Genomic DNA, 16279 nt, shown 5'->3' with positions numbered 1-16279 from the left:
TCAATTTATGAGTATGCCAAAATAAAGTTCTAAATCTTTCTGTTCTACATTCAGTTTACAACTAGAAATATATGATATTGGCCATTTTGTTGGAATATGTTAGTATTTTGTCTCTTTACCATAAAATAGAAATAATGGCTAACTCATAGTGTTGTTTATTTGAAATGTTATTAACACTTGCTATTGGGTCAGGCGCCCTGGTAGTCTCTAGAATGCTTTGGTAATATAAAACTGGTTATTTCCCTACCTTTGTGAAGTATATATTCTGAAGATTATGCATATGTAAGAGCCTACCTCCTACATTTTGCTCCCTAACACAAACTTCTGGGAAGAAGAGAGTGAGATAGATTATTCTCACAGGAGACCTCATTTTCCACCTTACTTTAAAAATCTAGTCTTCTGATAGACACCACAAAAACATCCATAGCCAACAGAATCTGAAAACACGTTCTTCTTCTCCAAAAATCCTTGCTGTGTAGGCTCAGTAATCCATAATTTTAAAGTGACCTACGAAATTCAAATGATCAGTGGAGATTTGGTATTTTACTTTTAATTAAAAAAAATCTCAAGGGAATGACTTTAAAAAGTCAGTCTCTTGACGTCATCTTAGGATTCCATTTACACAACATTCTTGAAATAAATTTTATAGATGGAGAAAATATCAGCAGTTATTAAGTGTTAGGGATAGGAAAGGAGTGGGTGTGTCTACAAAAGCACAACTCAAAGAAGTGTGGTGACGGTAAAATAGTTTTGTATCTTGTCTGTGTTGAATCATGAATCAACATAAATAACATGTACAATAAAATTCTATAGAAACACACACACACACAAGTAAAATGGGTAAAAGCTGAATAAGCTCCTTGGACTGTACTAATATTAATTTACTGGTTTTTGATACAATACTCAAGTATTAAAAGGTGTTTCCACTGGTTATTGTACCTAAGACCTCTTGTACATTTTCCTAAAAGTTCCCATGAATCATCATTATTCATTCTAAAGCAAAACATTAAAATAAAAAAAATACTTATTTCAGAAAGAGCAACAGATAAATAAAGAAAAAAAAATATTAAAAATAAAACCTCCTTGTTATTGGTAATTCCTTTGCCTAGGCAACTAAGTTAATGTCCAGATTGGACATAAATTAAACTATTATATGTATACCTATTCATGCTGTAATTTTGAAATTCCCCAGTGCTGTTGACATCTCATAGAATTCATTTATTCAAGTCACAGTCTGCTAATAACTATTCAACTCATACTAATGCTACAGATTAAAATTCTATGGAAAAAATATGCAATTTATGACTCAGTCTCAGACAGATGGTCTAAATGATTATTCCCCAAAGGTTCAACTTTGTGACAAGATCAATTGCTATGGCAAATATATATGGTGTTTCACATCTCACTCAGCTTGACTATGCAAAAATGAATATAGGAAAACCATCCAATATTGAATATATATCCCATGCTTGCCCCTATTAAAAATGGATCTCAACATTCAATGATGTGGGTCTCTTCCCTGAATTTGGGAGGATAAAGAGAGCTTAATTAATGGCACAAGTGGTGTGAAAATATTGCTGTGTGACGGGAAGCACATGGAGTTTTTAACTGTGCAACCAAAGAATTGGCAGGGATTTCTCATGTCCACTGCCAGCAGTTCTCTTCCTCTGTTCCTCCAGATTTTGCCAGCTGGAAAGCACAGGCTGTGCTGTCTTTCCGCTTTCCCCCAAGCAGTGAAACTGGCTTTGCTGTTAGACACCCATACAGATTCACACAGATGAACCTTGCCTGGGTTTCAAGAAATCAATAATTCAGTGCATTGAAAATGGTTAAAAGCAACATACAGAAATAAAGGAATAGGAATTTCTTATTGATTTATTTAAGCATCTTTCACCTGGTGGTTTTTCTCATCAGGAAAACAGACCCACTTGCCAGCCACACAGAAGAACTTCATGGTAACGAGTTTTCCTTCTTAAAGTTTTATCCATAATTTTTCCCAGCGTATGTTAATCTTTTTTCAGTATTTGTCTCATTTGCTTATCTTCTTCTTTAAATGTTTTCTCTTCTGTACTTAGTGACAGAAAACTTCCTAGAAAACTTCTCTAATTTTATGTACCCTCCTATTCAATATCTCCACCCCCTTTCTCTTTTAAAATTTTTTTTAAAAGATTTATTTATTTATTTGACAAACAGAGATCCAAAGTAGGCAGAGAGGCAAGCAGAGAGGGAGAGTGGGAAACAGGCTCCCTGTTGAGCAGAGAGCTTGGTACGGGGCTCGATTCCAGGACCCTGGGATTGTGACCTGAGCCAAAAGGCAGAGGCTTTAACCCACTGAGCTACCCAGGTGCCCCCTCTTTTTAAAATTTTGTAACAGTTTTAAATTTAGAGAAGAATTGAGAGGCTAGTAGAGTTACCATATGCCTGACATTCAGTTTATCCTGTAATTAATATCTTGTGTTAGAGTGTTAGTTTACCACAATTAATAAATCATCTTCAATACATTATCATTAAATAAAGTTCTTTTTTTTTCAGATTATTTAAGTTTGTACCTAATATCCTGGAGTTCTCTGGCTTTTAAAATGGTTTTTTAAAAATGTGCATACATGAAGGATGCTCTTTGTCCTAAAAAGTTCTCTGGGTTCTGATAAAAAAGAGCAAACATTGTGTCATGTTTTCACCATTAGAGTGTCATAACAATTTCCACACTCTAGCAACCCCTTGTGTGTCACAAATTCAACAGCCTTCCTAAATCCCCTGCAACCAGCAATTTGTTTACTATCTCTAAAGTGCTACTTCTTCTTGAATATCACAAAAGTAGAATTTTACAGTAGGTAGCCTTTTCAGACTGGCTTCTTTCACAATTGCAATATGCGATCGAGATTATCCATATATTGGCATAGCTTGATAGTCCCTTCCTTTTCATCCCTGAATATTGTTCCATTGTACAAATGCACCAAAGGTTGCTTATCCACTCATCTGTTGAAAGATAATTGTATTGCTTCCAGTATTTGGTGATTACAGAAAAAGCTGTCATAAATATTCACAGGCAAATTTTTGTGTAGACATAACTTCCCAAATAAGATGATCAAAGACCAATGAGTGTGACAGCTGGATTGTACTGAAAACCACATTTGGTTGTGCAGGAAACTGTTCCACTGTGTCCCAAAGTTACCGTGCCACTTGGTGTTTCTACCAGTAACGAATGAGAGTTTGTCGTTGACATCCTCTGCAATTGTTACTGCCATTTTTAAAAATCTTTAGTCATTCCTATAGGTTCTAGTGACGTCCCATTGTTCCTTTAATTTGCATTTCTCTAGAGATATAGGAGGCTGAGCATCATTTCAAATGCTATTTGCCACCTTTACATTTGCTTTGGTGAGGATCACCAGCTTGTTCCAGTACTTTAAATTGAATGCTTATTTTCTTATTGTAGAGTTTTAAAAGTTTGTTGTGTTCATTTGGGCCTTTAACATTGTAAACTGATATCTTAAATTCGTTCTCTGATAATTCCAACAATTGTACTGTATGTGAATCTGGTTCTGATGATTGCTTTGTCTCTTGAGATTTTATTTTTTCTTGCCTTTGGCCTGTCTCTGAGTATTTTTGTTGAAAATTGACATGTTCTATTGAGTAACTGGACCTGAGATACATCGACATTTTATATATTTATGTTCACCGGCTAAGAGTTAGGGTGAGTATAATGATTTTTGTAACTATAGGTACCAGAGCCTTCACATCCTTTTAATAACTTGTGTTTCCATTTCCTGTTTCTTCTCGGTTTTCCTAGATACTCCCTCTGAGAAAGTCTATGTGTTGAAGTCCCTTCATCTGTAGTCCACTGTTTAAACACTGGATTCCTGTTGTAGTATAAAATGCTGGCGATGGGAGTATTCTACATCCGACTAATTCAGTTTTTGTCTTTTCATGGAGCTGTGTCTTGACATTATGACCTTAATAATCATTTTTACATTGATATACCAATTTTCTCCTGACCATATACTTTCCCTAGCTGCAATATCCCCAATCAGTTTCATTGAATTTTTTTTTTTTTTATCCCTTTTGACTATGTTTTCTTTTCCCTCTCATTCCATACAAGAACAGTAGCAGTGTCTGGAGAGAAAAGGCTCTTTCTCTACCGTTTGGAAAGGCTGTGGCAAAGTTTTGTTTGTTTGATTTCTTCCTGGATGTACGCCTTTGATATGGAGAAGGTTCTGGACATATTTCACAACAACTTCTTTTCCCTTCTCCTCCTCCTCCCTAACATCAGAGAATCACCAGGACACCTTTTTCAGATCTTAACTGTGAGAACCTGGTGGGATTCCTGGCGATAAAGGCTATTAAGATGTAGAAGCCTCTAAGACAATGGCCTCAGCTCTTTCTCACTCTCAAGAAGCGAGTCCACAGTCATTCTACAGAAACTCGTCAAAAATTACCATTTAATTGTACCTAGACTTTGTGGTTCCCGTGGCTTCTGCTCAGGGCAGGCAAGATCCCCACTGTGTTTTTCCGGATCTACCTGCCTTTCTAGGTTTTGGTTTCCCTATTTGCCCTGAAACCTTAGTTCTTTGATGAGGGTCAGAAAGATGTTGGATTTTCAGTCTACACATCTTGTTCTTGCTATAAGGATGGGGGACACAACTTCTAAATTCTTTCCATGTTATAGCTGAGACTGGAAACTCTTACTCTCTTTTCTGGCTTTTTCACTTCTCATTTGATACATGGCACATTAGATACACTACATGACTTCTCTCCTTATGAGATATCCTATCCAATATACTAGGTTTAACGGTAATACCTGACCAAGTGTCTCCTATAGCTAAATCTTTATTATTTTCCCACCAAGTGCTCCAGCTTCTGATTTTTAGCTACTTAATACAAGGATGGACATCAATGAACTCCTGAAGATATGTTTAAATTTAATGTTCAAAACTAGACTCATCTCTGCTACTTCTACTCAATACCCTTTCTAAAATTATCATGTGTATTAAATAGAATATGTTTATTCCTGTAACCTATGTTCTGATCCTCACCACTATTTTTGGATATGTGTTACAAAAGGGAAATGGGAGTCAATTTACAAACCAGCCATGTAAACTTATACCATAGTCTCTGCAACAGCTCAAAAGACACTGGGGCTTCCCTACTTCTCTTTGTAATTTCTAATTCCAAACTCCCATTATCCCTAATTTTAACTCTTAGGAGAGCCCCAAATTAGTTCCTGATCACCTTCAGTTTCTTGGGTTTCTATAGACTCTTTTTTCCAGGCTGTTTTCAGATTACTTGCATGCAATGGAGATCACTAAGAGTTTAGACCTGAAGAAGAAGCGGTTAGAGCTCTGGAATCAAAAGTGTTGTTACTTTGCTCAGCATCTCACTCTTTTTTACTTCCCTTCCTGCTACTACCCTCCAAGGATCACATACCTCAAGGCATTTAATTCACATAATACGAAATGCCTGATTTTTCATACTTTTCATCCTTTTTACATTTATTAGCACCATCCCGCCACCCAAGACAGATCAACACCCCCTTCCCATGTGCAAACTTTACCCTTCTTTACCACCAAGTTTAAACGTCACCCTACATGATAGCTTTCTTGGAGCATCCACCCAGGGAGTAAGTTCTCTCTATGAAGATTTATGTATTTCCTAAAGCCTATATTATTTTGCACCCCATTTGTTATTAAGTTTTTTTTTTCTTCTACTCAGGGGAGCTCCTTGAAAGTAAGGACTATAGTCTCACATCTGTATTATACATACACCTGTTTCATATCTCTGTGGCATCATCAGTGCGTACTGTACACACTCAAAATAATTTCAAAGGATGAATAAGTCATAGCATAAAATTACACTTTTGTAAACTGAAAGCTAAACTTGAAATTATATAAAATGCCAAGTATTAAGTGTGGAATCTGAAATATGATGACAATGACAACAAAAACAAAATAAAACAAAAACCAGAGGTTTTCCAGGCTGTGAATGCCTTAGCCAAATGGCCTCAACTCAAGTTATACTTGTGATTCGACTTTCAAAATGTTTAAGTCATTTTTTAATCCCTTGATATGTGAGCAAAATGAGGTGTCAAAATTTGGAAGGTGTGTATGGTGACCATTTGTCTTGAAACTGAATTAAGTGTTTGGGGGTCTGTAGAAGCAAACATTTTCAAGGAACGGTGTTGTAGAGGGGAAAGAATATATATCCATAAACTGTGATGAATGTTTAAAAGCTTTCAAAGGATATCTCTCAATATGAAGAAAAAATGCAATTCTGGGAAATTCCTGGAAAAGAGCAACAAGCTTATTAAAAAAATGACCGTGACTACGATTATGGTCTGTGTTTTTCTCATGAACTTATCTCAATAACATGACTCTGGGAGAATATGTCAGTGAGGTAAAGAGCTTTACTTGCCCATTCTTCAATACAGAAGTGAGAAAAAAACCTTTAAGAAGAGGTACAGTCTTAACTGAGAATTAGTTTGAATTCCATTTATTCAAGGAGGGTTACTGAAACATGAAAGTATATACCAGTTTATCAAATGTGCATCTAAAAATAATGGCAACTGGTTATCATCAGTGAATCAGTCCATTGCTCTGCTGTTAGCCCATGTCTGAGAACTTTTTCTCATGGTTAAATAAAATGAAATAATTAAATATTGTTATGGAAAACTGAAATGGTGTCATCTATAGAAACCATCTCCAGAGAAATAGCATTCTGAGCATATACCTAAGTCCTAAATTTGTGTAAAAGTTAATTAGCTTGTCTAAAGAATTAATCTTTGATGAGAAGTACTTACGTATGAATAATACTGTATTTTTTACAGTATCTGCAAAATATTACTTTAGTATTGAAAATTCAGGCAGAATTCTGTAGAGCAGAGCCTTAAACAAATTATGTTATGCTCATACAAATTATAGTAAGTATATTAAGGATTCTCAAAGCACATCAGATGCTTCTGAAGTAGAAAGCTGTGGGCACTATGGCATAAATGGGTTGAAGAATAACAAACAAAGTTAAATATTCTTGTTCTCATGACTTAGGTATAAAAGATGACTTCCGCTCGATGCAGGGAGTGCTGAAGCCTGCCAAGACGAATGCAGATATATGAGGCATTGTGAAATTGCACTCATATATTTTTCCATGCCTGTGATTATTTGCTGATTTACTGTTGTCAAACTGTGGTGCTCATTCATTTAATCACAAGTCCCGTCACGACATAATTTAAGGTGATCACTCATGAGGATCTGGGGTGTGCCAGGAGCCTGAGGAACCACAGTGAGTTAGTGCTCTTGTGGATTCCTTGAGGAGCAATGAATTTCATGACTCAAATGGGTCCAACATGAAAATGAGGTTAGTAGCCATGTGTGCTTGCAGATTTTCAAGCACTGACATACATTTTGGCAGACTGGGAAAGATTTCTTCCCAAGAGACTTCTGGAACTTGAGTCAGCAGGCTGGTGCAGCCCAAGACTACAGAGTTTCTGAAGGCCTGTGGTTAGAGCACTGGCAAAGGCTATCCCTCTGCCTGAGTAAAGTGGCTTCAGGCATAATAGTCAACTGTCCCCTACCATGTTTCAGAGAGATTGAAAATAGATTCTCACTTACAATGTTGTGCCCCAACTACTTGTGTGATTAAATGGATAATTGAGTTGTCATAAAAAAAAAATGTATCAGGCAGAGATCAGATTTTGTTTAAGACTTCTAAATTTTTATGTTTATGGTTAAGAAATGATGGTGCCTATAAACCTTCGATAGCACAGCATGACATTTTAGTTGTATTTTTAAGGATCCATGGTGTTTATAATACTGTATTTTTACTGGTTTCAATTATTTCCATCCAAAGTCCAAACTCTCAGCATTGTGAAAATCTCTTTATGAACCACGAATCCAATGATAATTCTACCCAATGTCTTTGACAGATATTTTTAACAGTTTTTACATATTCCCTAGCTCACCTCTTAAGAAAAAATGTTTCACAGAATTTAAAATCCATGGGATACTTGGGACACAATGGATTAGTAACATTAAAGTGTTTACATAAGCTTCTCAGAATTTTTAATAAGGGAATACATCTTACTAATATCCAAGAAGAAAAAAAAAATGAAACACACTCAGAAGACACCACACATTATTTAGAGCTTTGTAGGACTAAGTATTCAATTCTTATACTCCAAAGATATTAAGTCACAATTTCTTCTCTCTAACCAATGAACTATCAACCCATTAAATGGGATAATACAGGCAAAATCACTTAATAGGTGCACACTAACTTTCAACCATTATTATATGGAACAGCTCTTTTTTGTTTTTTTTTTTTTCAAAAACATCTTTAATCTTTCTGATTTCATTGTATATAGCATAAAATGTATAATCCTTTACAATGGTTTAATTTTACCTCCCTTTCCACTTCCTTGTGCCTTTCCTCACTTCCTATCTTCTTTCTATCAATACACATTTCTTTGAGTCCCTACTATCCTCCCACTCCTCCCTGAGTTAGGGTCTTCACGTTGGCTGCTTTTTCAGCCTAGCGCATTTTATAACCTCACTTCCTCCCTGCCTGGTTAATCCCTACTGATAACCTCCAATCTCAACTCACAGGCCACCTTCTTGGAGAAGCCTTTAAACCTCAGCACTTGACACACACCTCAGCCACTTTTGGTCATCACACCAGTAGTAACTAAATAAGTAGAGGAGTCATATATATATATATATATATATATATATATATATATATATATTTCCTTACAAGCAATGGAAGATAAAATTGTGTTCTGTACATCATTGTATTTTTATTTTTTTATGATTTTATTTATTTATTTGACAGATCACAAGTAGGCAGAGAGACAGGCAGAGAGAGAGGAAGGGAAGCAGGCTCCCCACTGAGCAGAGAGCCTGACGTGGGGCTTGATTCCAGGACCCCAGGACCATGATTGGAGCCGAAGGCAGAGGCTTTAACCCATTGAGCCACCCAGGTACCCCCATCATTGTATTTTTAAAGCCAGCATAATAAATGATATATAGTAGCTACTTTATAAATACTTGCTGAATTAATAAATGACTAAAAATAGAGGTACGTTAACTGGTTAGCAAGAATTATCTAAAATAATTCCAACTCCAAATTAGAGAGAGATAAGTTCATAGGCTCTCAAGGCTTAAGGGCTGGGAAACCAAACAAACTCTTTATTGATAAAACAATTTTCCCCTGTGTCAATATTTAAGGGACATTTTTACATTGTAAAACTGCAATGGAAAGCTTTCATTTTAAATTCATTGAAAATCATCTTGGTTCTCTGATAGGTACTTTTTCCAGTGCTTTCAAGGGTTGGCACCTTAACGGGCATCTGCCTATATTTTGTCAGCTCTGCTCGTCGTCTGCAGGCCAATTTTTGATATATTCCATACATTTTATTTCTATTAACACTTTTCAAGGGAAATGTCTCCTTCTTATTTGTGATGACTTTGACTCCTCATTTAGTCTTTCAATTTTCTTGCACAAATGCTCAGGGAAATCTGTATTTTATACTTGAAAATGTATTTTATTCATTTAGATAAAAATTCCTTTCCATATCTCCCACAGAAAGCACCACATATCCTTTTATTCTGCTTTTGAAGATTTTTTTCTCCTTCAATCCTTTTGCCAAAAGAAGTATAAAGATTAATTTTATCTTGCTTAAGGAGTGACAAAAGACACTCTTAACCCTTCTGAGGTCTGTTTTTGCTGAAATTTACCAGGACATCTCTTTGTATCCTAAGTCAAAAAGATTATGTTTGTCCTTACGTGGGAAAAATATCCTAAAGCATCTCAATCCAATTCACAGATTTAGATTCAGTTTCTCCAGGGAGCTGAAAGCCAAGATCTACTGTATTTCTATACATGACAATGGGGAGAGAGCTGAAAAAGTACCTGGGAGCCAGATTGTATGGACATGGCCTCAGGCTCCTACCTTCTGTCTCTGTTATACAGACTGGATGATGCGTGTAATAACAGAAAATTTTAAGAGTGTTTTACTTTGGCTGTGTTCACTGGGAAACTTTACTCCTTTGATGATTTTTTTTTTTTTTTTAATTTAACAGAGAAAGAGAGAGACAGAGAGAGAGAACATGTAGGCAAAAAGGCAGGCGTGGGGTGGGGGGGAAGCAGGCTCCCTGCTGAGAAGAGATTCCCAATGTGTGTCTCTATCCCAGGACCCTGAGATCATGATCTGAGGCCACTTGAGCCACCCAGGCGCCCCTCCTTTGATGATTCTTGGTTCTTGGAATGAAACCTGTGCCAAGTTGTCCTTCTCATGGCTGGCTAGTATTAAAATCTTCATAGATAATTATTAAAGGAAATACCTTGTATTTTAATATGAAGATAGTTTCAAATAAAGTAACAGTACCTTGATTGCAGATAATGTAAAAAATAAACTTACATTTATTTATAAATATAAATTCTAAGGGAAAAACAGAGCTGACCTCAAATCTACCAATCTATCCATGTTGATCACCTTGAAATAACAAATTTTTTAAACTTTAAAGGGCATCTCCCTACACTCCAGTCTCACTACATCTTCTCAAGGCCATCTTGTGTATGTAGTTTTGCATTTTTTTTTTTTTTTAGAATTTTATCTTGTGAATCTTTCCTTATATTAACTATCTCAAAGAATTATGAAATAAAAATATCAGTGGGCTTTCAGAACTCTTAAAGTACAATGTCTCAATCCCTGAACTACCTCTGCCCCATTTTTAAACGTCGTTTTTTATGAAATTTAAAAGATTTTCCCCATTCTCTTTTATCTTTACTAAAACCCTATGAGAAGAGAAAAATGGCACTTTTTATGAGCTTTCTTTCTCCACAATTATTGGAATAAATGACATATTAAAGATAATTTGCACACATTGCAGGATTAGTATTCCCAAGTACAAAGTGGAGATCAGCATTCAACATTTTTCAGGAGAAGAAGGTTTTGGAATATGTAGTTATACCTTTACAGTTCTAAAACACAGTTCTAAAATACTTAAGCCAGCATTGTCCATATGAGCTACACACAAATTTCTAAATTTCCTAGGGTCCATGTATAAAATGGAAAAAGTAACAGGTTAAGTTAATTTTAATAATATATAATCCAATATAATAAAAATCCTGTATTTCAACATGTCATCAATATTAATGATTATTATGAGGGGGTTTTTGTATTAAGTCTTCGAAAACCGGTGTGCATTTTACTCTTACATCTCATTTTGATGTAGACACAATTCAGCTGTTTATGAGCCATATATAGCTAATAGCTGTCATACTGGACAGCCCATATATTTTTCTTTTATGTAGAAAAAGCAGTCCATGGGGAAAATTGGCTACTAATTCAGAAATTAAATTCAAGATATCAGAAATCAAACCATTTTAATACTTCCACAGTTTTCTTCGAGAGAGTAGACCTTATTTATTTATTTACTTATTTTTATTATGTTTAGTTAGCCACTGTATAATACATCATTAGTTTTTGATGTTGTGTTCAATGATTCATTAGTTACATGTAATACCTATGCTCATCATAGGACGTGTGCCCTCCTTAATGCCCATCATGTTACTACCCTCTCCACCCACCCCCTCTCCTCTAAAACCCTCAGTTTTTTCCCGGGGTCCATAGTCTCACATGGTTTGTCTCCCTCTCTGATTTTTCCTCCTTTAGATTTCCCTCCCTTCCCCTATGGTCCTCCATGTTATTGCTTATGTTCCATATATGAATGAAACCATATGATAATTGACTTTCTCTGCTTGAGTTACTTCACTCAGCATAATCCCCTCCAGCTCTATCCACATCAGTGCAAATGGTGGATATTCATCCTTTTTGATGGCTGCATAATATTCCATTGTACTGTGAGCTACATCTTCTTTATCCATTTATCTGTTGAAGGGTATCTTGGATCTTTTCATTGTTTGGCTCTTGTGGACATTGCTGCTATGAACATTGGGGTGCACATACCCCTTCTTTTCACTATATCTGTATCTTTGGGGAGGTGCAGTCCTTTTTAATCTTCAGGTGTCATGGATACAAAATGACAGTGACACTCCAAGTCCAGTTGGATATTTGAAAAAGCCATTTATCTTAAACACAGAAAAACCTGCCATAGATTTTTCTTTATAGTACTACTCTTTAGATACTTAAAAGAGTTCATTGCTGCCATTGTTATTTATTTATTTATGTGACACAGAGAGAGAGTGTGAGTGGGAGGGGCAGAGGTAGAAAGAACTTTTCTTTAAAAAATTATTTTATTTTTTTCAGTGTTCCAAGATTCATTGTTTATGCACCGCACCTAGTGCTCTATGCAATATGTGCCCTCCTTAATACCCACCACCAGGCTCACCCAACCCCCCATTCCCTTCCTCTCCAAAACCCTCAGTGTGTTTCTCAGAGTCCACAGTCTCTCATGGTTTGTCTCCCCCTCCAGTTTTCCCCAATTTACTTTTCCTTTCCTTCTCCTAATGTCTTTCATGTAATTCCTTATGCTCCACAGTAAGTGAAACCATATGATAATTCACTCTCTCTGCTTGACTTACTTCACTCAGCATAATCTCCTCCATTCCCATCCATGTTGATATAAAAATTGGGTATTCATCCTTTCTGGTGGCTGTGTCATATTACATTGTATATATGGACTGTATCTTCTTTATCTATTCATCTGTTGAAGGGCATCTTGGCTCTTTGCACAGTTTAGCAATTGTGGCCATTGCTGCTATGAACATTGGGGTACAGATGGCCCTTCTTTTCACTACATCTGTATCTTTGGGGTAAATACCCAGTAGTGCAATTGCAGGGTCATAGGTATCTCTATTTTCAATTTTTTGAGGAATCTCCACACTGTTTTCCAAAATGGCTGTACCAACTTGCATTCCCCTCCAACAGATTAAGAGCGTTCCCCTTTCTCCACATCTGAAAGAAAGAATCTTAAGCAGACTCCATATCCAGCCCAGAGCCCACTATGGACACCTTGCAGAGACCCACCTGGGGCTTGATCTCACGACCTTGAGATCAAGACCTGAGCCAAAATCAAGAGTCAGAGCCTTAACCACCCAAGCCATCCAGGCAACCCAAAGAGTTCATGATTATTAAACACTAGATCAGTGCCCAGTTTGGCAAATGTTTTGTATTATTAAAACTCTATAGCTCTGTGGGGAAAAAAAGCTAAAATGTTAATTTCACAATCTAGAATCACCATGGAGTTATGGGAGGTATGTTAGAACTTAAGCAAAAACTAGGGGAAAACAAACAAATGACACCAAACCTCAACAGAGGCATATGATTATTTTACTGAAATTTACAAGAACACAGACAGAAATGGAGGATGAAGAACAGAATGGTTGTGTTTCCTCCACCCCTTTAACTGGGGAAGAAAGAGAATTTGAAAACAATTAAAATAATAGTAAAACATTATTTAAGTGAAATGTTGCTTGCTATTTATATAACAAATATAATATATAAATATAAAAGTAACATATATAAATATAATACATATAAATTTAACAACTGAAGCATTCTTGGGTGCTTTTGAATTTCAACAGTTAGCATTACACTAACATTAATTAATGTCTAACCCTTAAAATTCCTGTGATCCTTGTTTTTTTTTGTTTTTTGTTTTTTGTTTTTTTTTATTTTTTTTATTTTTTATAAACATATATTTTTATCCCCAGGGGTACAGGTCTGTGAATCACCAGGTTTCTGCTCCATTAAAAAAAAATTAATTTAATTTTTTTCAATGTTCCAAAATTCATTGTTTACATGCCCACCCATTTGTTAAATTATTTTTTGCCTAAAATTCAGGACACTATCCCCCATTATCTTTATCTATAGTTGAGATAAATTAAAGGGGGAAAAAAAGATACTTTGTCCTGATACAGGGTTCGACGTTATTTGCTCTGAAGATTTAAAGAGAAAATGCAATGGAAAACTCTTCTAGACATGCACAATATTGAGCACATGTAAGGATTATTTTTATAAGAAATGTGTTCTGCCATTTGGAGACCAAGAAAGTGAGTCTGGCCTTCTGTCTTTATCCCCAGTTTGCCTTCCTTCGGGCATCCTGAACTGGGAAGCGATGTGTATATTTCAGGCAAGGAGAACAGTGAGCAAGTGATTCCATCTTTCCTGTGTGAGTTTTACATTTTGCAGTAGCTGACACTACACAACTTGGCTGCACCACATGTCTGCTCAAGACGATCCGTGTTCAGGTCTGACTATTCTAAAAACCTCTTGTTGCCGAAATATCATGTCAATTTCAGTCCTTCTGGGGATAAGATGTATGCAGGAAATTATAACATCACCTTTTCAAGCCAAGTGTGAGATTCGTTTTGGGAAAAGAAAATTGGTCAGCTTAGAAGGGAGGGTTCAACCACGTTATTTGCCGAAGTTGCGTCTCTTGTTGTTAACACTGCCTCAGCGTGTGGAGACAGCAAGGGGAAACCTGAGCGCTTGTCTGTATGTGTTTACTATATCGAGTCAATTTGCATTAATAAAGATTTAAAACTAGCAAATTAATTTGTGAGGTGGCATGTTTGAGTGAAGGCCTTTAAACACCCTCGGGAGAGCTATTTTAAAATTACTGAACACTTGGCACTATATTTAGAATGTGTGTTGTGTTTCTGAAATCTCGATAGCTATAATGTGCCAGTTTCTGAAGCGAGGACTGCCTCCTTGTGGGATTCCATTGTGAAAAGAAGCGAGAAGGTCCCTGAGTGATAATGACATATCCTCAGTGGTAGAGTGGTTCTCACGTGGTCTGCATGTTCAGAATCAAAGAACTCTTCATTTAATCTTTTCAGTAAATATTTAGTATGCAATGTTTTATGTGCTGGTCCATATACTGGACTCTGGGAAGAGAGCAGAAACAAAATTTATCATGCCTTGCCCTCGCTTAGCTGAATGTACATTCTAGTAGGTATTCAAATGAATGAAATAATTTTTGAGAGTGAGAATTGCAAAGAATGAATTCATTAGGTGATGTGCTAAAAGAAGGAGGAGGAGGGCTTTACATTTTGTTATTGTAATGAGGACATTCGACGTGTAATATACCCTCTTAACAAATCTCTAAGTATATAATACAGTATCCTTAATTGTAGATACAATGTTGTACAGAAGATCTGTAGAAACTGTTCATACTGCATAACTGAAAACGGATGCCCATTGAACAGTTGAGTCCTCATTTCCACCTCTAACCCCTGGAAACCACCAATCTACTGTGTTTCCGAAGTCTGACTTTTTTGAGTTACCTCATGTAAGTAGAATAGTGAAGTATCTGTCCGTCTGTGATGGACTCGTTAAACTAGAGTCTTTATATTTTTCATAGGGCAAGTCAATTAAGGTTTTCCTGAAGAGATCTGAGTGTTATTAAGAAGCCAGGTAATCAAATAAGAAAACTGGAAGAGATTTCTCGGTAGGGGGCCCACAAATGCACTGAGGTCAGCAAGAGATTTTGTACAGGCACAGCTTGAAGATACTGTGGATTCATTTCAAGATCACCCCAATAAAGCAAATATTGCAATAAAGCAAGTCAAATGAATTTTCTGGTTTCTCAGTGCATCCAAAACTTATGTTTACACTCTAATGTAGACTATTAAGTGGACAATAGCATTAAGTCTTTAAAAAAATGGCAGAACACATTTCTCCGAAAAATAATCTTCACATGTGCAAGTCTGAAAGATTTTTCCATTGCATCTTCTCACTAAATCCTCATACCAAATAGCATCTAGTCCTGTATTGAGACAATGTGTTATTTTTTAAAGGCATATACCTTAATTACAAAATACTGCATTGCTAAAATATGCTAACGATCATTTGAGCTTTCAGTGACCCAGAATTGAGGAAGCCAGATCATGCTAACAGATAAAACAATACGGAGAAGTTTGAAATACTGTGAGAATTATCAACATATGATACAGATGCATGAAGGGAGCAAGTGCTGCTAGAGAAATGGCACTGATACACTTGCTTGATGCAAGGTTGCTAGCAACCTTCAATCTGTAAACAAAACAAAACCAAGCCCCACAATATCTGTGAAGCAACATAAAGTGAGGTATGCTTATATTTGATAAATAGATGAGAGATAATCATTTTAGACCACATCTGAAGTGTAAAATTTAAATAAGTATCTAGTAGATGGTGACTAAGTGATTATTATTATTATTTATTATTATTACTTTTTGCTTTTGGTAGCATCCTTCCATTGTTTCATGTTGAATGGTGTGTCGCCTGACAAGAGGGGGAGAGAAAGCTCAACAAGGTCTGTACTACAGTGGTCCAGATCGATGACAG

The sequence above is a fragment of the Mustela putorius genome, unplaced genomic scaffold, assembly GCF_011764305.1.
Source record: "Mustela putorius furo isolate JIRA1106 unplaced genomic scaffold, ASM1176430v1.1 tig00000174_pilon_pilon_pilon, whole genome shotgun sequence".
Taxonomy (NCBI): Eukaryota; Metazoa; Chordata; class Mammalia; order Carnivora; family Mustelidae; genus Mustela; species Mustela putorius.
This window is presented reverse-complemented; position numbering follows the sequence as displayed.